The following is a 24,327-nucleotide window of genomic DNA, read 5'->3' on the forward strand; positions in this document are numbered from 1 at the left end:
TTTCACTGAGTTTTCAGGAAATGAACATATGGCTTTGGAAAATCCAGCTCTTCATCCTGGGCTGTGTCAGCTGTAATGAGGACAGGAGCAGCACAAAACACAGGCAAGTCACTCACACATATGTCTAGCACAGGAAGAATACCTTCAAAGAAAGCTGAAGGAGTCGGATATTTCATTTGGTAAGACAGCACTCAGATTTCAGTACTAACACTGTCATCATCTTTATGGAAGTCATAGCTGTATGCTTTCAAAATGTGCTGCAGAAGGGGCTGTATTGATCTGTTGTGGATTGTTAGCGAGCAATTCTCACAATTTCTTAATTCTTTAGTCTAAAAAAATGTTCTCCAGCAGAAAAAAAAAAAAATAAAAATGTTCACCTTTATGAGGATTGGGCTTCAAGCCACAATTTGTCTGTGATGCTAGTCAAAAAAGGGCACTCTTTTTTTAAACATAAATGAAATACTTTCTCTTCCACCTCTTATCCACCAGTCACTGAAACTGTGATATTTTCAGACTGGAGAATGTAACAAGTATAGATAAACAATTGAAACTCTAGGGATTTTCAACTTGATATCCGGAAATTTTATAAAGGAAAGAGTATTTAGCATCTCTGTACACTGCAAAAGTGAAGGGGAGCTCTGCTGTTTGTAGGTACAGATCAGGCCATCCACTAAATATCACTAACCCTGCTGCTGCATGTTATATTAAGAGAGTGAAAATTTGTAAATAATAAGAAAGAATAAAATTCTTGTCTACTTAGGTTAACTTCAATTACTTCATTTCTGCTTTTCTTCCAAACTCCCTGACTGAGGACTTGTATGACAGAAGTCAAGAAAACAAGTGTTTCCCCAGGAATTTCTAAGGCTATCAGAAATGGGAAGTGCTGTATTGTAAAATTTGTTGTCATTAAACTAAAGCTCAATAACTGATAAATACTACTATTATGCAAATCTGTGGTCCCAGTATTAGAGGAAAATAGTCAGTACCTTGCTAGTTTGCTTCAAGCCTTGCTGTTTAAATGAACAGCTACAACTTGTTGTTCCATGCATGCTAGCTTCACAGTTTCTACACAGTGAACATAAAGGGTGGACACTTGAAATGAAAATGTAAATGAATGAAGTCAAGTTTCCAGCACCAACTAGGCAGTAAAAGACAGCTATAGTTCTGAGCACTACAAACTAAGATCAATGACATTTCAGAAGTGGTTTACTACCATTAAAGAACAAATGCCTTTGACTGGATGTGAAACTAGAGTATTAGATGCCTGTTCTTGTTCCAATGTCTCTTAAATGAACAAACTTTTAATACATTGCTTTTTAGATGCTGCACTTTTGTTTCCTTTTATGTAATGGATTATTCAGAGCACTTTCTTTGGGATAGAATTTGTCAGTCAGGTGGAAGTTATCTGATTTCACAAACATATTCACATATCAAGATGTGCGCCTTTTATACTGAACATTAATGCAAATTCATGCACCCTACCTAATTCAAAGAGATGCCATTCTGTGAGAGCTCCCATGCTAATCTGCAGCTTTGCTCCAGCCCCTCTACGCAAAATCGAAGTGAAGAAAAGGTATGAAGATGTTCAATATTCCTGGCGATAACAACAGGAGGACTCCTCTGACCATACACAGCAGAAAGCAGACATGAAATTGCCCTTTGAGTACTTCATGCAAGTTTAAACACGGAAATGGTAAGTGTAGGACCTGACAGAGGGATATCAAAGATTATATGGTATTTCAGGACAAGTCTCTATTACATGAGACAACCACAGGGAGATGTCTGGAGTTCAAACATTCCCAGAGCTGTCTAAATTACATGGCCTCCAGGGCAGACTGAAACGCCCAAGTATTTATGCTCTATATTAATGACCTGACCTCAGTTTCAGAGCCCTGTTGTTCTGCCTACCTGTGGACAGCAGGATGAAGCTCACTATTATTTTTCTTTTTTCCAGTCGAGACTTTCTGGCCAGGAAGAGGAAAAAATCAAACCTGCTGCAGTGTGTTACATAACTTCTTTTTTTTTTTTTTTTTTTTTTTTCCATGTTGATCTTTTTCTTTTAGCTGGCTTCCCAGCTGCTGGCTTCCTCACTTTTATTACACAGCTCTACCACTTTAATCTGATCCTTTCTCTGTGCTACATCAATCTCTCACTTTAGCTTGTGAAGTTTGTTCTAAGTGGACTTCATTCATTTTAAACAAATTGACTGTTTTCAACATTAACCAGATTCAAGTTGTGATTGTGGGTTGTTTGCCTATAGTATGAAGGAGAAAAACTCTTATTGCTTGGGAGAGATCAGAAGAGATCATTTAGCCTGAACTGTCTCCGCTCTCAGGACTGAGACTTCCTTAGGTAAGCTTGATGACATGTGGAACATCACTTTCTTTACTCATCTGCATTTTTTCCTCTGTCATTTTAATATTACACCCACACACACACTATCTATCAAGTTTATATGCTACTATCCTGAGATGTGGTTTATTTGCTGCTGCAAACAGTTAAACTCTGTAGCATCCTACGTTATTTCTTCATTCATTGCAGACACAAGGTTGTGTATTTTCAAACAATTTCACTGGGTTTTAGCTGAGAGATTTCCATCAACACAGCTGCTTTTTATGCAGCTACAAACATCTGAAAACCTAAGTCTTATGCATAGCAGCCAGAGCCACTTGTAAGAGGTGCTTCATGGCCCATTAACAAAGCTGTCATATACGGCTTGCCTTTAATGAAATATTGATAGGGATTTAGTCTTGGTGCAACATTTCAGTCTAATATGGAAAAATCCTTTTAAACTGCATAAAAGATCAACATGCCACTACACTGCTCACCCCTGTACTTCTGGCTGGATGGAGCTGACACAAAAAATTAGAAGTTTGTTCAGCTTTTGGTGCCAGTTTAATCCCCACTGTCTTTACTAGCACTATAATTAAGGATGCCAGTTAATGTCAGCAATGGTTTATGTGAATGGTGGTTTATACACTATGGGATTTTAAATCCCATGAAGGGAATCACTAACCTGTTTCACAACAGTTTATCAATAGGGTTTTTTCCTGGGTTTGTATCTACTCTGGAAAAATAGAGAGGACTGTAAATGTTTCACAGTTCAGTATCAGCCTCATGCAATTCAATAAATAGTTTTTCAGCCGAATGGTTCTAATCCTGAGAAAAATTTCATTAGATGCTGCCCACTCCCTTGCGCATGGTAGGTACCCCTGTAGATCACAGATCTCTCTGGAATGCTTGCCTGTAAGTTAATTGTCTTTGTGTGCCATTGGCATAGCTGCTAAAGGGTCTCATGTAAGTTAGATGGTCAATGCTGTAGTGCACAGGAAAGAGAGGCAACTTCTTTTTTTTAAGCTGTAGACTGTGTATTTGGAGATTCTTTCACTTTTAGTCCTGCTTTTATTCATTAGCCATTTAATAAGTACTTGTAGTGAGCTCTAAACTTTTTTTTATTACTCAAGAAAAAAAAAAAAAAAAGATTCAATTTGAGTGCAGTACTGAAGACTTCTTTCTAGTTTTTTAGGAACACATTTCAGGCTCAGAAGACATTCCACAGAATCAGCAAACTCTGACAAGTATGAATGATTCACTAACACTGTGTTTTTCTATTGTGTGGTGCTCATTTCTTCTGATGCTCAGTTTTACTGGCAAAATTGACTTTGAAGAGTACAAATGAGCTACTACCTGGATGTACAACATGCTTTGTATTGCAACTTTGCATGAATGGATTAGTCTACTTCTAACATAGATTTCTTCTAAATTTGGGTTCCTTCACTATATTCAATCTTACTTAAATATATTCCTTCCTGAATTGATACAGAATTTAATGGAAAAAAAAAAATAAATAACAAGCTGTCTTCTATCACTTAGAGCAGTTTGTTCTCTTCATATTTCGTCCTTAGGAATGGTCGTTTTTTTCGCACCTCTGAGATTATAAACATCAGCCATAGGACTATTGTATAACATAAGCATAAGTAAACACAGCTCTAGAAACCTTTAACTTTAAGAACAAATGGTTTCAAGTGAGTTACCGGAGTCTGGTCTGTAAGATATGGTCCTGGCATTTTGCTCAGAAACTGTTTTGGGCCAGTGGTGCTTCATAGAGGTCCTGTTTGTATTTCCAAGTGCTGTTATTACTAGACCATGTAGTTCTACACCTGTTTTCCTCCAGTGAGGAAACTAGTCTTTTTAAAGAAGCAATCTCTAGTGCCACGGTCAATGAATTCTATTTTTTCATAATCTTACCATGTGGTTTTGAGTTCTACCGAATGAACAAATCCTGTAGCATTAGGTTTTCTTTCAGGATCTAAGCATTGGCTAGAAGTAAATCCAGCTCCACAGATGTTTTCTTTTGGCAGGGCTCATATTGACAAAACCAGGACTTTGATTATTAGGACTGCTTCTTCCAGCACTCAGTTCTGAGTTACTAGTCTGTGGAATCCTGTCCTGATATATAAAAGGTTCTTATTTTATTGCCAAATCACTGAGCAATGAGTAGTTTTTATAACTCTTTCAAAACCCCTTCACATTTGTATTCTTTTGGCCTGCTCAGCATCTGGGTGCATCCACATCACCTTACATTAAGGAAGAAAAAAATTCAAGCCAAAACTGAAATTAAACTAAAAAAACCCTCAAAACTTCAAAACAAACAAAAAAACCCTTCAAAAACCTGAAGATACTCCAAGAGGTAAAGAAAACAGAGCAAATGAATAAATGCTAGTTAAGCATTACTTTGTATTGGGGAGTGTGCTGGTCTTGGCTGGGATGGGCATATGTTCTGGATTTGTGCCAAAAACAGTGTTGATAACACAGGGATGTTCTGGTTACTGCTGAGCAGAGCTTACACAGCGTCAAGGCCTTTTCTGCTTCTCACCGCACCCCACCAGTGAGTAGGCTGGGGGTGCAAAAGAAGCTGTGAGGGGACACAGTTGGGACAGCTGACCCCAACTGACCAAAGGGATATCCCATAACATAGGACGTCATGCTCAGCACATAGAGCTGGGGGAACAAGAAGGAAGGGGGGGGACGTTCAGAGTGATGGCGTTTGTCTTCCCAAGTCACTGTTATGTGTGACGGAGCCCTGCTGTCCTGGAGATGGCTGAGCACCTGCCTGCCCATGGGAAGTGGTGAATGAATTCCTTGGTTTGCTTTGCTTGTGTGCGTAGCTTTTGCTTTACCTATTAAACCGTCTTTATCTCAACCCACGAATTTTCTGACTTCCAGTCTTCCAATTCTTTCCCTACATCTCACCAGGAGGGGGAGTGAGCAAGCGGCTGTGTGGTACTGTCTGGGGTTAAAGCACGACTGAGTCACAGAAATGTTAGGCAAACAGGGACAGTGTGATTATATCTAATAATTTTGCAAGGCGTAATGGTAATGTCGATCTATTTAACAGCAATTACAGAGCAAAGAAGCTGAAAGAAACTCACAGGAAGCAAAATAAGTGGTAGCAAGTTCCTTTCAAAAGAGTTTAAGAATCCTGCCTATTCTGTAAAAACAATTTTTATTCAGTGAGGCTGAATAGCACCTGTAAAGTAGAAGACTTTTCAGCAAGAGAGGATGAATATTACAACTTCAAGAATGTATTGATTACTGCAGCAACAAGAGAGGTTGTACCAGTAAAACTGTGATACATCCATTCTTCTGAATCCAAATAATTCGATCGTGTGTTGTGCCTCTGCAAGAGGTGTTTGAGCACATGTAACATTCACTAATGGGTCTTTATCATCCTCAAACATGTATGGGATAGATAAACAGTTTCATTATTCTGTGCACGGAGAATTGGAGGGTTGGCTAGATTAAGAGACTTGCCCAAGGGCATAGAGAAAGGCTGAATCCAACCATTGCTCTTGTCAACTGGCACACCATTTATCAGGTTGCTGATTAAGTGGAGGGTCCTACATTCTATTATCAGTGATGCTGGTCTGACAAGAAGGATGTATTAGTCCTGGTAAGGTGGCATACAAATGAACCATGTTAATTTAAGTACCCTTAGAAACACAAGACAGAAGGAAGAAAATCAATGTTTTGTTTTATAGTAAAGAAAAAATCAATAAGGAAAGAAATGGTATTTTCTAGGATCCCAGAAAACATGTTGGACAATGGGGAATAGTTAGAGGGAATTAAAACTGTTTAATATCAGTTGCTTGTGTCCTTTTAGAGAACAATGGTCTAGAGCTATCATTCTGTAATAAAAACCTGAGTAAAATCCAAAAGTACACAGTTGTGAGAAGGAAATAATAAGTAGAGGCTGGTTGTTGGTTGTTTGGTTGAGGTTTTTTTAATTAAACTGGCAGCAGTGAATCTGTGAAAATTACAGAAAAGATGTTAAAAAATAAAATTTAAAAAAAACACGCACAGCAAATTAAAAGGCTACATGTAAACCCCAAAAAACACAAGGCAGGTGTACATAAGAAAACTGCCAGAGGTCCATTTCTAATCTTTTCTGTCTCTTACAGTAGCCCATAGCAGATGGCTAGGGAAAAAAATGTGGAAACAAGCTAAAAAATGGAATAAAGTTTTCATGGTGTTGACTCTTGCTCTTGGCAGTCTGCACTTTAGAGACATCCTGAATCAGAGGTTGAATCTGGACCATTCTATTTAATAATCTTTGACATTACTTTCATAATTTTTTAACTGCTCTTTACAGACATTTTTCTGTCAAAAGAAATCCCACCATTTAAGTGTGTGTTATATTAAAAATCAGTGGCTTTGGTCTGCTGTAAATTTGTTTACTTATCATTGGGTACCCCTACATCCTATAGCATGACAAATGCTGAAAAATTGTTCCCTTAACTCCTTCCTCATATAGTTTCATAGTTATCCAACAGATTTCTGTTTCCCCTTGCTCCTTGTGCCCAAAAGTAATTTCTTTGTTGAACTGTTGTGGTCTTTGATATTTATTTTCTCTGAAATATAAATAATTTGATACCTCTAAATATTATTTTGCTCTTCTGTTTATTCTCATAGGTACCTTTGGTACCATACATAACTTTTGGGACATGAATTTCTGCAGTGTCACAATGATGGTCTCCTATTTGCTTTCTGTTTCTTTATAGTTCCTAATATTTATCTTTTTCTTTTTGACTGCCAGTGAGTTTTGTACAGTAGATTTCAAATACCTACCAACAGTGCCTCAGGAGTCTTTCCTAAGTGATGATATACCTGCTGATGTTGAGTTCTTTAGTCTTTGCCTTTTGCTTTGATATGGATTGTCACATTATATGAAACTTTGTCACTCCTTTTTTTCACCCCTTCTCCATATCTCTATTATTATGGTGGGGGAAAAAAAAAAAAAAAAAAAAAAAAAAAAAAAAAAAGAGTTGACCCTGGGGAGTGCTGCCACTCCTCTCTGTGTTTTTTCCCCACCCTTTAGCTAGTTATCTGTACCTGAGCCAACCTTTCTCCTGTACGACACTAATTTTTCAGCACCTTTTGGTGAAGAACTTTGTCTAAAGTTTTACAGAAAATTTCAATTTAGTCCACTTCATTAATTGGATCATTCTTTGCCATATTTCCATGTATCTTTTTTCAGATACATGTATCTTTTTTCAGAGAATTTTAAGAAATATGAGACATTATTTATTCCCCATTATAACACATTTGCCATCTGTTTATACATCCATGTATGTATTATGGCCTCACATAATTTGAATGTCAGATGAATCAAAATTCCTGACCCATAAGTACTTTTGGATGCCTTTTAAAAAGATATGTAACTGGCATAATAAAAATATCTTCTGTTTCTCTGCCAACAAGGCCAATGTAAGTGTTATACTGCACACAGTACTTAACTGTTACCAATTTCATATTTAAGCTCCCTTAGAATTCTTGGAATTCCATTAGAAATCTTAGAACTCTATTCTGATGGTTTACTAAGAGTTTTTATTTGTTCTAAATGCTCTTTTGTTGATATTTCAGTTTTGGTCATAGTTTCATCAACTAGCATCCTGTAAAGAAGGACTGGCACAGAAATCTACACAAGGTTGTCTGTGTCATGGCAATAAAATAAGATTACTTCGATTTTTTTCCCTATAGTCTTATGCTCCCAACTACTTCTGTTGTATCTCATATTCTATTTGGCATTTTACTCGTTTTTGCTTTTCTAAAGTTTTGAAAAATTTTCCTAACAGTTTTTAATTGTTTTATTAAGTGTTCCTCAAAAATACCTTTTTTTGGTCTGTCATGCTTTGGATTTACATCTAACTTGCTGATTCTGTATTTTTATATAATATAACATCTCTGTGTTAATATTTTATTACTGTATCCCTATAATACATTCTGTATTGTATACAACATATTTTATATTTTTCTGAAGTTCTATATTTCTACCACCAGTTTCATATTTCTTTCATTTGAACACAATTTCCAACTTGGAAGTAGTCTACTAATTCTGTTAACCTCCTCTCTGTTGCTATTAAAACTATGTCATCTTTTTCTTGTTGTTCTAGTAATTTCTTCTTGATAGGCAATCTTGGTTTAGTCTGGGCCACCAACAGATCTCTAAACAGTCTTCCTGATATCTGAAAGCATTTTACCCTTTCCAATGCTTCTTTCAGTCCTTTTCATAGCTTTTTATGTAATTCCTGTTTTTGAACCTAAACGTTATGTAGTGGATGTTTTAGCTTTTTAACTACTGTGACAGAGTGAAACATTGTCAGAAACACGGTTATCAGGATCTGTGTTGCCTGGGATTAAATTTTCCCTTTGTAAATTCTTATAGTTTCAATAAATAGTTTAACATAATATGCAAATCCATTATAATATCTAAAAATTTAGTCTCTGCTTCACTACTTCTTGTGAAATGTATCCAAATGCTTACCAGTGGGGATAAATGAGTTCTTCTATTATTCAATTTTCTATACTTACGGTATATGTAATAGTTTTCAACATTATGCAGTCTTTACCACCACTCAGGTTAGGTGGTAATTTATACCTTATGTAACACATGTAATAGATATTGATTGCATTTAAGTATGGAATTTGAATAAGCAATGATTCTGTATGGTCAAAGTCTCCTGGTTCTTTCATGGTTTATCTCTATCCTTTTGCTCCATTCCACCTTGTTCTTTTTTTCTTTCCCATATTTAGGAAAAACAGTCCTAAAAGGCATATCCTTCTTCTTGGAAATCATAATCTGTTTCCAAATTTAAATAAACCAAAATTGATCATAAGCACTAAACTAACTTTCAAAAATCGTTAGAAAAAATGCAATAATAAACATTAATATCCAGATCAGCACTGCAAACATTTCTGAGACAATCCTAATATCATAAAACATGCAAAATATGACAAGACAGTATCTTGTGGAAAACTGGAGGTGAAGTACTGCACGTGCCAGAAGTTACATTGAAACTGGAAGCTTCCTACCACTCTGAACATAAGATTAACTTCAGAGGAACTAGGCACTGTTGGGCAAGAAGTTCAGAAAATGCAGAATAACTCCTGAAATAGCACTTCACTGGCCTCCCAGAGGTACACGACTCCTTGATGGTGCAGTAAAGGATACAAAAACTGATGTTGTGTGCTAGATTACAACTCCAAAGTTGGGTACCTTCTCTCTGAAAGGGGACAGTAGTAAATGACAAGAAGAGAGTAGAGCTAGAACACTGTATGTTTATATCTAAGTGAATTTGTTTCCTGAACCCATTTCCATCCACAAGATATTTTGTCAATCAATTTCATAGTTCGAAATGGAAGGTATGGTCAAAATATGTCTTCATTTGCTTTCTTCTAATTCTGATATTATGAAAAAGGGTGAACCATCATTCTCCATTCAAATTCTTCATGTCAGTTCCGACTATCATGTTTTCATAGTCATCTTTTCTAAAGGCTGAGGAGTCTTGGTATACGCAGTCTTTCCTTGTTCTTTGAGTTCTTTGTTCATGCTTGTCACATTTTTCTGTTCCTTTCCGCAGCCAACTGCATTTATTAGGAGATGATGGGAATCAAAACTGCATGTATGACAGTTCTCCATACTTTTCAAAAGAATGCCTAGTATCAAGCTGATATTTTCTTAGAGTTATCTACTATAACTCCAAAATGTCTGAGTGGTAGTAGCTACTTTACAGTTCATCAGTATGGACTAGCTGGAATTAATTTTTTTCTCCTCATGCTTTGCTTTACAATGTAGAATTTCATCTGCCATTATATTGTTTTTTGTCAGTATAAGACATGCTCTGCAATGTCTCTCAGTCAGCTCCTGGTTTTACCTCTTAGACTACTTTCTTCCTATCCAATCCCTTTTCTAGAACATTTATGAATACAGTAGGTTGCATCGGCCCCAGCACAGATGCTCATTTCCGCTGTGAAAACTACTGCTTTATTCCAGCCCTTTTTTCCTATGCCTTAGTCCATTATTAGTTCATGAGAATGCCTTCCCTTTTGCCCATCTTAATTAAAGTCTTTTGGGAAAGACTTTTAAAAGTTCTCTCCCCTCCACAGTAATGTTATCACCTTGATAACATTCATCTACATCCTTCTCAGTATCCTCAAAGAATTCCAATAGATTTGTGAGGCACAAATATCGTGCTTGACTATCCCATAGTGTATTATTTTGCTTATTTGCCTACAATTTCTATTCTTCAGTTTTGTTTTAGCCAGTAGATAAGTCATATTTTCTTCTACAGATTTTTACATTATGTCAGGCTTTTCTGGTAAGTGCTATCTCTGGAACCCCATGAAACCCTTAAAGAAGTTTGCATTATATTCTTCGGATATCAAGGATGATGTGAGAAATTGCACATTGCTGTTACAGTTCAGTATTAGGCTAGAACTATTGGCTGAATCCTGAGAAAAGGTTGCTGTACTTTATATTAACAATTTTCTGAAAACTTGAATTTGAGATACAACCTTTGATGCACCCCTGTAAAGAAAGATTCTCCCACAGTGAACAGATATGAAAAATTCATTTAGTTTCTCTGTTATGGCCTTGTTTCCTCCAAGAGCTCCTGATGTACTTTGTTTCAAAGAGATGTCTAGGTTTCTATTTCTTCTGCAAAACTAAAATATTTTATTCTCCAGTGAGAGAAATAGAGGAATAGAATATGTTGAGTCATCCTGTTATGGTCAGTACCAAGAACATACTAACACTGGCACATACATGCACTCTTGGGTTGTACCTACATTTTAGATACTGTGGAGGAGAAGGGTGTATGGCATAAAAGGGGGGAAATGGGAAGATTCATTCTATTGTCACTTCACTTTACATGCACACAAGAGGAAATCTGTCGCAGCAGCTGAATTAAACCAATATTATAACTAAGCCCAGACCCTCAAAGAACAGTGGAGGAGAAAAGGTCTAATAGGTCTATCTTGAGCTAGAAGTGAAAGAAAGAAACAGAAGTGATTCTTTTGTCCCACAGATGAAAACCTTACAAAGAGGTCTACACTCTGCTGGAAGGAGAGCTTTTAGTGAGAGGTTTCTGTCAAACAGTCCTGATTGATAGATTCAGACTGAATGCAGCCATGGAAGTGTAGCTACCTCACTGATATTTTCATCGGGAGGCAGAATAATGGCTACTTGGTGGTTGGGGCAATTGCATAGGATGCAGGAAATCTTGATATTTATGCTTTAATGCCCTTACAAGTTGCTAGTGAGTCAGTCCCATTGGGTGATCTTTGATGCATGTATTTTCATCTCCACCCTTACGTAAATAATCCTTAATCTGGAGAGAGATATTGAGGTCTATCAATCATAGATGCGGGGCTGGACACTATGAAGATGTAGCACTGAGTGTTACTGAATTAACTGTGGCTTTTGAGAATGAAAATTAGATATTCTGGGATGTCATTCAGCCCGTTACCACCAAATACAACTTAATATGGATTATTTAATTTGATCACAATCCAACTTTCTACTTATTAAAAAGAATGGGGAATCACTTTACTTATTATACATCAGTGATCCAGAAACACTGCAGAAGTCTCTCTCAGATGTATTCTCCCTTCTGAACACATCCTTTCATATTCTACCTTTCATGGTGTGATGATCTCAAACAAAACCATAAATAGAGACAGTAAACCAGAAGACTAGGCTAGTTCAATAAACTTTCTAACCATACTTTTCTGTGAATTTACATACCTGTCAAAAATCAAAGGCTTTTGCAAACACAGTGTGATGATGCTTGAAGTTTCAGCCCAATCCTCCCCACAAAACCTGACGCTGGCCCTCTGCCACCTTCTCGCTTCCTTGCCTTTCTCCCAGGCAGGCTGCTTGCTGCATTGCCAGAGCAATTCTACAAGCAGAGTTGAGACATCTTTTATGTTTTCATTTCAGTGAGGTTTTATTGTGTGGGGGAGGAAAAAGATTGGAGGAAGGAAGAGGTGTTTTTGGTTTGGGTTTTTTGTGGTGTTTAATTTTGGTTTGTTTTAATGTTTAAAGTATGTAATTCTGGGGTGACATTCTAAGGTCTATTTTCCAAATTCTTCTTAGATGACTAGAGCTAAAATAATTCATTATTTCTTTATGCTAGTTCTATTCTGACTATGAAAAATCCAAGCTGTGATGCCCCAGCAAGTTAAACAAGGCACTCCAGCTTTGCCTGTATTACTCCTTTCTCTCCCTGATGCAGCATCAATGCATCCGATAAAATATTGCACATATTTGTGCTGAGAGATTTGACCTGAGGCTTGTCATCAAGCTCCTACAGTCTTGATATAATTGACTGTTTGGCTTCGACAGCCCTCTTCAGCAATTGTATCAATTAACCCTGGGGACTGAGGGCTCCTCATACCAGCACAACACTGTATTTCTCTCCTCTAGACAAGAACTTAATGGATCATCTAAAGCAGGTTTCTTCCTGAATCAACTACTGAAACCTCTGTTTAAAATGAGGAATTGTGGGACCCATTTGCCATAACTCAACAACCAAATAATAAAACATTTCTAATAATTCAAGAGCCTTTGATCATCCATCTGCCAACTGGCAAGTAAAGAGTAACATATCTATCCACACAGCTTCTTTTATCCTATGGTATGTTTGGCAATCCTGAGTCGCTAAGAATAAGGGCAAAATGTTACTCTTTATTTTGAACACAACTTCATGGAAAATTTATCTCTGTCAGGTACACATCAAAACAGAGTAGCTTTTTCTTGTGTAATCTGAACACTGCAGCACAAAAGAGCACAGAAATTAAATTACAGTTGTGACGTGTGCAGTGCAGACTCTAAAAAGCAATGTGTAACACCAAACCTGGAAACCAAACATATGAACTAAGGCAGCAAAGGAAGATGCAAACATATTCTCGTTAAATCTTGCTTCTATCAAAAGCCTGAGTCAACCTATCAAAGAAATCCCATTAGTACCAAAGCAAGAGCCTAGATACAGACCCAGTGAACTACTACTGGATTTTTGCTTCTGCTTCAGGGATTTTTCTTCCATCTACAATTCACCATAGATTTGTTTAACAGCCGGAACTGTTTGTTTAAAGTCTCAGGTGTACTTGATATTTTCTTTTTCAAAAAGCAGTTATAACCTCTAATTTTCTAAAGAAAAATTAATCCCAACTGAGAAAAAAGCATTGGAGAAGGAAGGAGTTGTTGGGGTTTTTTTCCCTTTATGTCATTCAATTCTGTTTAATTGAAAAAGTAGAAAAGTTCTGAGAGCCTGGTCTTACATGTTTACTCCTTATTTAAGGCTTCACTAGGAAAAAAAAAAAAAAAAAAAGTTTTTAAAAATAAACTCCAGGCAAAAACCTTTGAGAAGGAGAGTTGGGAGTTTGTGCCATAATCAACCACCTCACTTCTGTAAAAAGCACAAAAGTGTTTTTCACTAGGCTCTTAGCCAAAGATAACTAGCTCGTATTAATAACGTATTCATACGTTGGGAGAAATCCAGCCTAGGGGTCTGAGCTATAGAGGCAGCAGTCACCTGCAGCTCTGATCAACTTCAATGGGAAGTAGCTGTCTCTGTAGATCAGAATTTACTGGAACAGAAATTCAGCCCCAGGATAAAATGAGACTTTTTAAAGAAATTTCATTTACAGAGAGAAATGTGACTGCTTAGGGTGGTTGCAAGCTGCTATGTAAGTATCTCTCCAAAGGATCCAGCCAGTGTTTGATGAAGTAGTGGCAAGGGCAGCTATTATTGTGGCTACAACTCATATCAATTTTTAGTCTCCTTAATTAAAAAAAACCCAAACCAAAACAAAACAAAAACACAAACAAACCCACAACTGGGAGTGATTGATTTCCAACAGATACAGGAGGAAAATGAAACTCCAACAGAATATTGTACATAAAAGAGTGAATAGTATGATAGCTCTAGTGCTAGGGAGTAATTTAGGTTCCCAGTTCTTTGAATTACCTTTATATAGAAGTTACTGGTGTAAAACAAAAAATAATTTCTTATTGTTAAATATATTATTATATAGTATATAAGATATTTCTATTTATAATAAAATATAAATAAATTTACGTGGAGTCTTGTAATAAAAGGAAGGCAAAAGATGTCATGAGAAAAAAATAATTGTAATTACATAAGTTTCAGAAATCAAACAGGTAGTGAAACAAAGTTCATTTCAATGTCAATACATAGATTGGTTATTAGGTGTTGGAATGGGCTGCCCAGGGAGGTGGTGGAGTCCCCATCCCTGGAGGTGTTTAAGAGTTGGGTCAATATAGCGCTGAGGGATATGGTGTAGTTGGGAACTGTCAGTGTTAGGTTAGTGGATGATCTTCAAAGTCTTTTCCAACCTAGATGATTCTGTGATTGCTTTCTTATCTGATAGCTGTTTTGGAGAAAATAATGATGGGGGCTGAACTGTGGTTAGGAACCAAGTAAAAGAACTGGACAGTGTTTTTAGGGCATGCTAAGGGCTAAATTTTCAGAAGTCCTGGACATTCACTTGTTTCCACTGTGATACTAACTGCCACATTTTTCAGAGCAGTTCAGTGCCCAGTAGGCTGAGGTCCTTTGATAAACAGGTTCCTTGTTATTGTAGTTACTTTCTAAGCTAGCTAGGACTGTGGAAAGGCTTCCTGAGTCTTGATGGTACCAGATGCATTGATCTTTTTCTTCTTCTCTACTGCTGCTGCTGTTCTTGCTCAGAAGCTGAAGTATAGCTCTCTATAAAATTATCACACTGGTTCAACAGACTGAATCTGCTTTAGGAATCAATAATCATGTTAAAGCCGCATTAATTTTATTAATGAGGGAAGTAAGGATGTGTTTTGAAAACCTTTGAAGGCAAGAGTTTAACACTGTGAGGATTACCAAGTTGGTTAGTTCAAGCAAACCAATTTATGGCTGGTTTGGTTTAGTATCCTTATATGTCTCCAAAAAACATCTTATCCCTAGAGCAAGATGCAACTTCTGATTTTTTTTAGCCAGAGTTTTTGGAAGTTTTGGGTCTATGACCTCTGTTCTAAAAACAAGTTGAACAGCTTTGCAAAAGTAGGGACTGACACCTTAGAGCACAAGGCCCTCTTCACATGAAAATTTATTTGGGTCATGATTATGGAATATTTTCTGGTTAGGGTTAGATTTCAGAGAACTATTAGAAGAAAACATGTCTCAAATCCAATCTGTTTCTAAGCTCTGAGTGGAGCTGTAAACCAACATTAGATGAGGTTTGCTTATGTTTTCCTGCTGGAGTAGTTCTGCCTTGACAGTGGCGATGACTGAATACAGGTCTCTTCTCCAACAAAATGTTTCATATGTATAAAGCAGAACTGATGAAGTGAAAAATTAGTTGCCAGTAGCCTAGTGGCTAGGGACGGTAGGACTATGGGGTTAAATGTCCTCAAGCAGGGGAGGGAGGAAAACTGTAGCTCTGCATGTTGTTTGATCCCTGATTTACTGGTCACTAGTGTCACAGGGGAGTTTTTGTGAGCATCTAAGCTGTGAGTTTCTTCATTGATCTTGCAAGCACCTAAACCAAAACGTCAATTATTACCAGGCCTTGCTTGTAATAACTCTCTAGTAGTACTGCAGGTAGCCAGGGACATGTCATTGTTCCTTTTACCTTCTCCAACAAATAGTAAACACAACCAGTATGACCAACTTGCATTCATTAACATAATTACAGAACACCTCTATTTCTTTCATGTTAGAACTTGTACAGAACTTTAAAAATTACTTGAAGTACCTAAAAAAGGTACTTAAAAAAATTACATTCTACTTAAAAAATGTACAGGGCGCTTGAGTACCCTGCTTGCTACAGTGGTCCTAAGGACGCCAGCATGTCAAGGCCTGGTGGTAACAACTAAACAAGGCACCAAGTTTTTTTGTGCAAACAGTGCCTAAATTTCTGTACACATATAAAGAATGTAGCATACCACCTATTCAACTATGCAATCAATACCTAACTAGGGAATAAAATCAACATGGACTGATGAATGGTGCATGGAAAAGGGAAGACAAGAGAGAACCAGCAGCTTTACATTAACTTCTTAGATCAGTTACTGAACTGCTGTATGGCTTCAGGCAACTCATTTCTGCTCTTCTTTCCTGGTTACTGGAGGATGTAGGGTTCTAGGCATACCAGCCAATTTATTAGTACTTGTGCAGTACCTACATACAGGAGACCCAGTTGCATCTGGGGTGTCTAGGTCCTGTGTGTGAACACAGGCAAGTAATTCTCCTGTTTGTCTGTTTCCCAACTCAAGTTCTAGTCCAAAGGTTGTTTACGCTGATTTTTTTTTTCTCTGCTCTGACAGCTTATAGTCTAAATCATGATTTCTGAGCCATGTAACTTTTTTCATTAGAGAGAAAACTGTATCACCATCCTCTGTGATTGCAGAAGGTCCTGAATGTAATCATCTCCAGTAATTAGATCTAAAGACAGAACACTTGGGAATCTGCAATTCATGAAACTTTCAATATGTTACAAATCATAATTTGCCCAGTTTTTAAAATGATGACATTATCAAATGTATATGAATTAATTTAAAGGTCTCACTGGGCCTTTAATTTAAAAAGAGCAACAAAATAATCCATTGCTTACCTGGTACTGTACCAGAGGCATGCGCTAAGGAACATAGGGACTTCTACAGTAATGTAGGGAAGAGTAGTGACATGAAAGTAAAAGAATTTGAACACCAGAATTAGCGGAATTTTCTCGTAGATTGGTGTCTTTAAATCAGTTAACTCCAGCCTCCAAGAAAGTGTAAGCTCTACATGTCCAGTAGCCTGGGCATTTATATGGGTACTGCGTCATGTAGGGTCACTGGTGTATAACAAGGCATGAGGTCACCACACATCTTCAGTGACAACCAGTACAAAGTTGCTTTTCTCTATCAATCCAGCTTTTTTTGTGAAGCTTTAAGAATTCAATCCTTCATAGAGCTTAGTTGAATTTAGCTAGCAGGTTCAAAAAGTATGGGGGCAGCAGGATAATATGTGCATGCATTATGTGTGATGTGTCGTTACAAATCTTCATTTGTTACAAACAAGAGAGTAACAACGAGAGAAAAGGAGAGCAAAGAATAGGAAAGGTTTGAAGATGTCTTCTGGAAATAACATCACTGAAGGCTTCATATCTAGGACTTTATGCTCAGTAAGTTCTAGAAAATATCCCCTAAGAGGCATGATGGTTGTCTGAGTCTGAAAACAGTTATATCACAGAATCAGATGTCTCGTGGTTATATTTTAATTCTATAAACCACGGGAAGAATGCAAGCTTTTGTACACATACTGCGAATTCTTTAACTTTTGAATTCTTGACTTGTCAGACTTAACTTTAATATATATTTCATCACTTTCTCCAACAAATATGAAATAAAAAGGTTCAGTTGTGATATAAAGCATTTTACATGTTTGATGATGCAAAAACTGTAGAAGATATTTTAAAAATTATTTTTAAGGGCTTGTCTTTGTGGGAGACAGGAGTTTACAATTACCAACCATACAATAAATATTTTTACTCTACACCAATAATATTAACAGAGTATTTGAATAAGAACAATGTATTTTAAAACTGTATTTTCATATACATATATCATTCAGAAAACAACATATGTTGTTTTCAAATAATTTAAAGAAATTCAAATACTAAACAATACAATTCCTGTTATGGAATTTTTAAAGAAAGTTAGAAAATGGAAGTAAATATTGAGTTACAGTGCTAAATCAGTTCTGACAATAATAGCTTTTATTTTTCCTATCTTCCTGTAAGATACATGAGAATTTTTTTTCTTCAATTCCATTTATTCATTAGGTTTAGTTCAATGTTTAATGCAATAAAAGTCAAGAAATCCTGTGAGGACTGAAGAGAGAGTAAAGCTTGGGTGTTGTTTGAGGGGAGGTTTCCTCCAGTACTATTAAAGAGCAGTGAAAGGATGAGATCTATTAACTTAACACATGAAACAATACAGGAACAGATTTAATTTTTTTTTCATACACATCTTGCAATAGCAGATGTTTACCTTTATTGAAGAAACTTACTGTAAAGACAAATGTATCTAGAGAAGCTTAAATATTATAAATAAATAATATAATTAAGAAAGGGAAAAGTAATATTGATTTGTTCTTTCAACTGAATTTCAGATTCCATCTGAAGAGAGCTAAATGCAAGCTTAGGAAATATTTTGTTCAGTTTTCCAACACAATGATAAAGTAAAAACTAAAACTGTTGCTAGTGCATCCTTTGGCTCTGCAAAAGGGAAGAACAAAGTATAGTATCAAGACTTGTTTATACGAAAGATTGTGTATTTAGATGTTTTGTGTTATTTTGTGCACACCCATGTGTATGTACATGCAAAAATATTTTGTTACCTCTTTTTGAGCAAAAAGGCACAAATATCAAATAAGACTGTGAGCCATGATTAACATCCAGTTTCCCCAGACTACTGAAATTGTGGTGGAAATGGATAAATCCATTTATAATCACTCTCATGTCCTGTAATTACAAGCACAAAATACTGCCTTATGAATAGACAATTATTTTTTCCTTAGAACAAGCCCATGCACACAGGTCCTGAACTGAATCCTCCTCACTCTCCAAAGGTTTCACTACGTAGTTTTTAATATTATTTAACTATTGTGGTTAAGACAGTAATAACATTTTTCTGAAGTTTATATTGGCAAAACCTCCATTAGAGATGCAACAGATGTAGAACAGAAAAAGTGATTTAAAGCAGTAGAATTCGTAAATATCTTGTATACAAAAAGTCAGATTGTATTTCCCTCTGTTTCGTGGACCTAGAAGGGGACTGTTACAGAGGTGGAATATGTGCATTAGAGTCTCCTCAGAGTTTACAGGGAAGAGAAATTGATCTCATCACAGAAAGAGAGGTTTTCTGAGTTGTTTTCAAAAAAAACCAGTCATCTCTCCCCCATTTTGGAACAAACTTTGTTATGAATACTTTTAATTAGGATATTTTAAACTAAAAAACCATTAAGTATCTTATTCCTGTTTGTTGTGGTTTAACCCCAGCCAGCAATTAAGCACCACACCACTGCTTCCTCACTTCCCACACCCAGATCTGATGGGGGCAAAGAATTGGAAGACTGGAAGTCAGAAAATTCGTGGGTTGAGATAAAGACGGTTTAATAGGTAAAGCAAAAGCTACGCACACAAGCAAAGCAAGCCAAGGAATTCATTCAGCACTTCCCATGGGCAGGCAGGTGCTCAGCCATCTCCAGGACAGCAGGGCTCCGTCACACACATAATGGTGACTTGGGAAGACAAACCACATCACTCCAAATGTTCCCCCCATTCCTTCTTCTTCCCCCAGCTCTATGTGCTGAGCATGACGTCCTATGTTATGGGATATCCCTTTGGTCAGTTGGGGTCAGCTGTCCCAACTGTGTCCCCTCCCAAATTCTTGTGCAACCCCAGCCTACTCACTGGTGGGGTGGGGTGAGAAGCAGAAAAGGCCTCGACGCTGTGTAAGCTCTGCTCAGCAGTAACCAGAACATCTCTGTGTTATCAACACTGTTTCCAACAAAAATCCAAAACATAGCCCCATACTAACTACTGTGAAGGGAATTAACTCTATCCCAGCCAAAATCAGCTCACCATTATATTTACATTTTCCTTAATAATGAGAGAAATCACAAGCTAAATGGGTGTGGTTCTTTAAGCCCTGTTGGGACTGGAGACCACGTTGCCGTTGTCCCTCCCCCACCCTCAGACACAAGTAGGGCACAAACCCCAGGTTACAATAAGAAGAAATTTAATACAACAGTGTAATAAGCAAACTGAACAACAACAGTAGCAATGATAACAACAATAAACAGCAATAACAGTAAACAAGACAAAAGCTGTACAGAGAAATACTGCAATGGATACAGACAGCCCCATGCTCCCCGCAACCAAAGCCACAAAGGAAAAAGTTCCTGCATTCCTGCGACTGGACCTGAGGTCAGCATGGTATGAATAACCAGCCTGGAGATCCCTTCCCCCCCTCTGCTGGGGAAACTTAACCCTATCCTAGCTGAACCAGGACAATGGGGAATTCTTAGAATATCAACCAGAAGCAGCAAAATTTTCCTTTACAAGATGTGTAACTTATGAATTCTAAAGTTTAAGTCTCCCACTGGTCTACATAGAAATTTTTTTTGTATTACAAATAATAAGTAAAATTTAAAATAAAGACATTGTTATTTATTTCCCAGCTCGCAAATTGTGATTTACAGAAGTGTAGAGAGCCCTTGTTCTGAAGATCCTCAATTCTAAATGACAGAGGTTTTTTTAATTTTTGTTTTCATGCATGCAAAGCATAAAAAAAAAATGTTGTAATATATCATTATCTAAGAAAAACTGAGTAATTTAAAAACAATGAAGACACAATTGTAACTACAGCTTGTGTAATACTTCTTCAATAACTACTTATCAGTCAACTAAAGAGACATCAGAGTAGTGAAAAAAAAAGAACTGGAACAGTACTTGTTCAGTATCCTCTGACTCCTCTGACAAGTTGCATAAAGAAAATAGAAGAAATAAAAGTGAAAAGATGAAAGCTAACCTAGTTTAAAAATAGTTATGGAAGCTTGCGCTTTTTTGGTTGGTTTTTTTTTTTTTTTTACAAAAAAAAAGTTTTTTAAACTGCTTATTTATAATTGAGTCTTTCAAATACACATGATTTGTTACAGTAATATTACCTTTGCTTTGTCTCTCTTTTTCTGTCTTCAGACTGACTGGTATTTGAAGGCCTTATTTTATATGGTTGGACTAATACTATTGCACAAATTGCTACCTTTTGAAGGTGGTGATGTGAACCTGCCTGAGCAACTGCCACTTTAGCACCACAATAAAAAATATCTTTCATATAACAACTCCCTTTCAGGAGGAATAATGAAATGAAGCAAAATAAAAAGGCACAACCATCCGTTTTCCCAGAGGAGTCATGCTTTGGGGATGTTTTCTCCCCTCTCAGTGTCTGGAGGACTTTCAGAGCTGCTGAGCTGAGCTGGGCATAGGTGACACACAGCTCCCACTGCACTGTTCCCTCTGACCATGCTCCCATGCCCTACCCTCTCCCAGTGCTCAGTGGACACCCTGACATTGAAGCCAATCTCACTATTGGGGGGGGGGGTTCCAAACGCTCCCACCACACACCCCCCTGCTCCCAATTACACTGGAGCTCCTTCTCCACCCCCCCACCCTGCCCTGCCCAGGTCTCCAGGCTCTCATGGAGCTTTCTCCTCTTTTCTCTCCCTGTCTTCTCTGAAGACAGGGGACACTGTGAGACTCTTTTTTATTAAATTAGGAAAGGCAGGGCACACTGCCTGCATGAGAACATGTGACAGGATGCACATGTTAGGTGATCCCCTGGCGTGTGCAGGCTGCACACCTATGCTGGGGTGAGTATGTGCATAACCCTGGCCTATTTTACCCATATATTAGGCTAAAAGTTGTTGTCTTCAGTGTTCTTAGCTATCCATCCAGTGTCTGCATAGCTATGAGGTTCAGTTTTTGTATTGTTATTAACCAGGCAGACAAGCAATTTTAGCTTAGTAAAAGATACAATTCTGTATTTGGGTTCTTCTCATTCACACTAAAACCACTCTTAAAAATATTTTTCAAAATTTCAGTTCCCCTAATGTCATGCAGTTGATGTTTAATCAAGTTTTCCTAACTAATAGCCAGCTACCTTCAGCATGGACACCCACTCCCCCTGTCTCGAGCCTGGTCTAATGGAGATGCTCATCACACCAGTTTATCTTAAGGCATTCCTCACCAGCACCATTTTTATTTCAGCTACTGCATTCCTTTTTGTTTTCCATTCAACTGCTTCCTAGTACAATTAAGCTAATTTCTTGTAGAATTAAGCTAAAAACAGTGTAGACTGTTTCATGCACATGACAGCTCTGTTTTAGCTAATGCAAAGTTCTCGTCATGCAGACAAAACCCAGCAGAAGGGACAGTGTCTTGAATGGAATGCAGAATTTTATTCTCATCCAGAGACACAGTTGTCCTTGCTACTGTGGCCTAGGGGGAGAGCAGAGTAGGGAGAATTGGACCTGTGTTTTTCTGCCATGACTATCCTCTGAATAAACAGAAGGACTTCAGTCTCCGGGGCCTTAAGTGTTATACCAGAAGCATAAAACTCACATTAAAAACATTGTTAAAAGCAGTCTTCAGATAACAGATTTTCATGTTTCTCTCTTCTAGTTCAGAATTCACACTGAAGAGAACACCAAACGTTCCTTACATGTCTGCTGTTTGACCGTGTAATATATTGCAATTTTATACTATGACACTAATGAAGCAGTCAAGTGTCAGTTCTGCAGGGGTCCTAATGTCAGGTACAATCCATCACTTAATATACTGTAAATCTGAATAAAGAAGCTGAAGTCCAACAAGAAATCTTTTAGAAAAAGAAACAAGGATATTTCCCTCTCACTTTGCCAAGAAGGCTAGGATGCACTGCAGATTGTTGCTATGAAAGTGCTCTGAGGCTTTGCCCTTCTTGTAACATAGCAGTATCTGGAACCTTCAGTCCCAGCTGATCTGTGTGCCATGTAACGAGGGCTAGGAGAGGCAGAGCTCCTACAAAGAGAGCCCTGAATGCTGAATATCTCAGATTTTGTACCAAAGTTCCACCTGGGAACATGTGAAAATGTCAGAACCATAAATTGGCTTCTCTGTGCTTCTTTTCACAGACATAGCATTGCTTTCCCCAGTCTCCTAGTTCCTTCCGCCTTGCTCTAGCTGTGACTAGCTGCTGCTTGACAGCAAAGCTTATAGGTTTGTGAACGCGAAGCAAGGATAGTTAAGTTGTTCTTCTAGAATTAGCGATGTGGTGTACTGTTGCCTACCACATGGCAGGATTTAAGCTATAAAAGGCATAAAATTACTGGGTTTAGAACAGGCAAAGATTCAATTCTTTATTCAGAAGTAATGAGGTAATAATTCGAAGGCAAATACTTCTTAATGATTATTAGTCAGGTAATGAGAAAGGTCTAGCTTAACTCTCTAAAACTTCGCCTAGAAACCCCACAGCAATCCGGAATTTCATTTTATTAGTGCAACCCATGGAAACATTTGACTTCTTTGTATCCTTCAGAAATTTAGTCTTGTATTTTAAAGCTTCAGAAGATTAAAGCATTATTTAGCTGGTGAGGACCTGACAGAGACATGAGATAGTGTCAACAGAAATAATTTTGTAAACTAGACGGGACTCGTAGATGTTTATAGAGAGAACCCAGCAGCCAAAAGCGTTTAGCACCTGCATGCTCCTGTGGAGGAGTTTCAGCGTCTGGGTTTTCACAAATAACAGGCGCTCATGAAGGTACTTAACAGTGAAACATTAGTATCCAGATTTTCATTGATCTCCTGAGTACTGATACTGCAGTGCTACCATTTTAATGAAACGAAATCTTAAAATTTTACCTAGCTTAAAAATTTCAGTTATAGAGCCAAGTACTTTGGGAGATTCAGCCCTAGCCACGAGTAGGGCACAGCAGGCTGCTACAGAGCCACTGCGGCGGGTTAGTGCAGCTGGGACTGCTCTGGAACATCTGTAAAGCAAAACTCGTAGAAGATTATATTGGTATGTCGTCTAATACGGCTTAAAAAGAAATAAATACATAAATAAATAACCTTTTGCCTTCCAAGCTCTTGCTCAGCTCCAGAATAAAAGCCCCTCTAGCTTTTCTTTCGCGTCTCTGTCCCGCCAGCCTGTCTGTGTTTCAGCCGTCATCTCTATAACAGACCGTTCTGTCCCTTTTTCCACCTCAAAAAGTATAGAGGAGAAAAATGCAATTATATTGAAGTGCAAAAGTGTCCGTTGGCCATTCAAAAGCTTAAGTGTTTCTACTAGTAAATCCTGCACCGCTCCACCGCGGGAGAAGGCCGGCAGGAGGGAGTTAAAGCGGAGTAGCCCGGAGCTGCAAGCGCGGGCGGCGCTGCCCCTCTTCAACGCTGCTTAGATGT

The sequence above is a fragment of the Athene cunicularia genome (assembly GCF_003259725.1).
Source record: "Athene cunicularia isolate RWA chromosome 2 unlocalized genomic scaffold, athCun1 chr2_part1, whole genome shotgun sequence".
Lineage (NCBI taxonomy): Eukaryota > Metazoa > Chordata > Aves > Strigiformes > Strigidae > Athene > Athene cunicularia.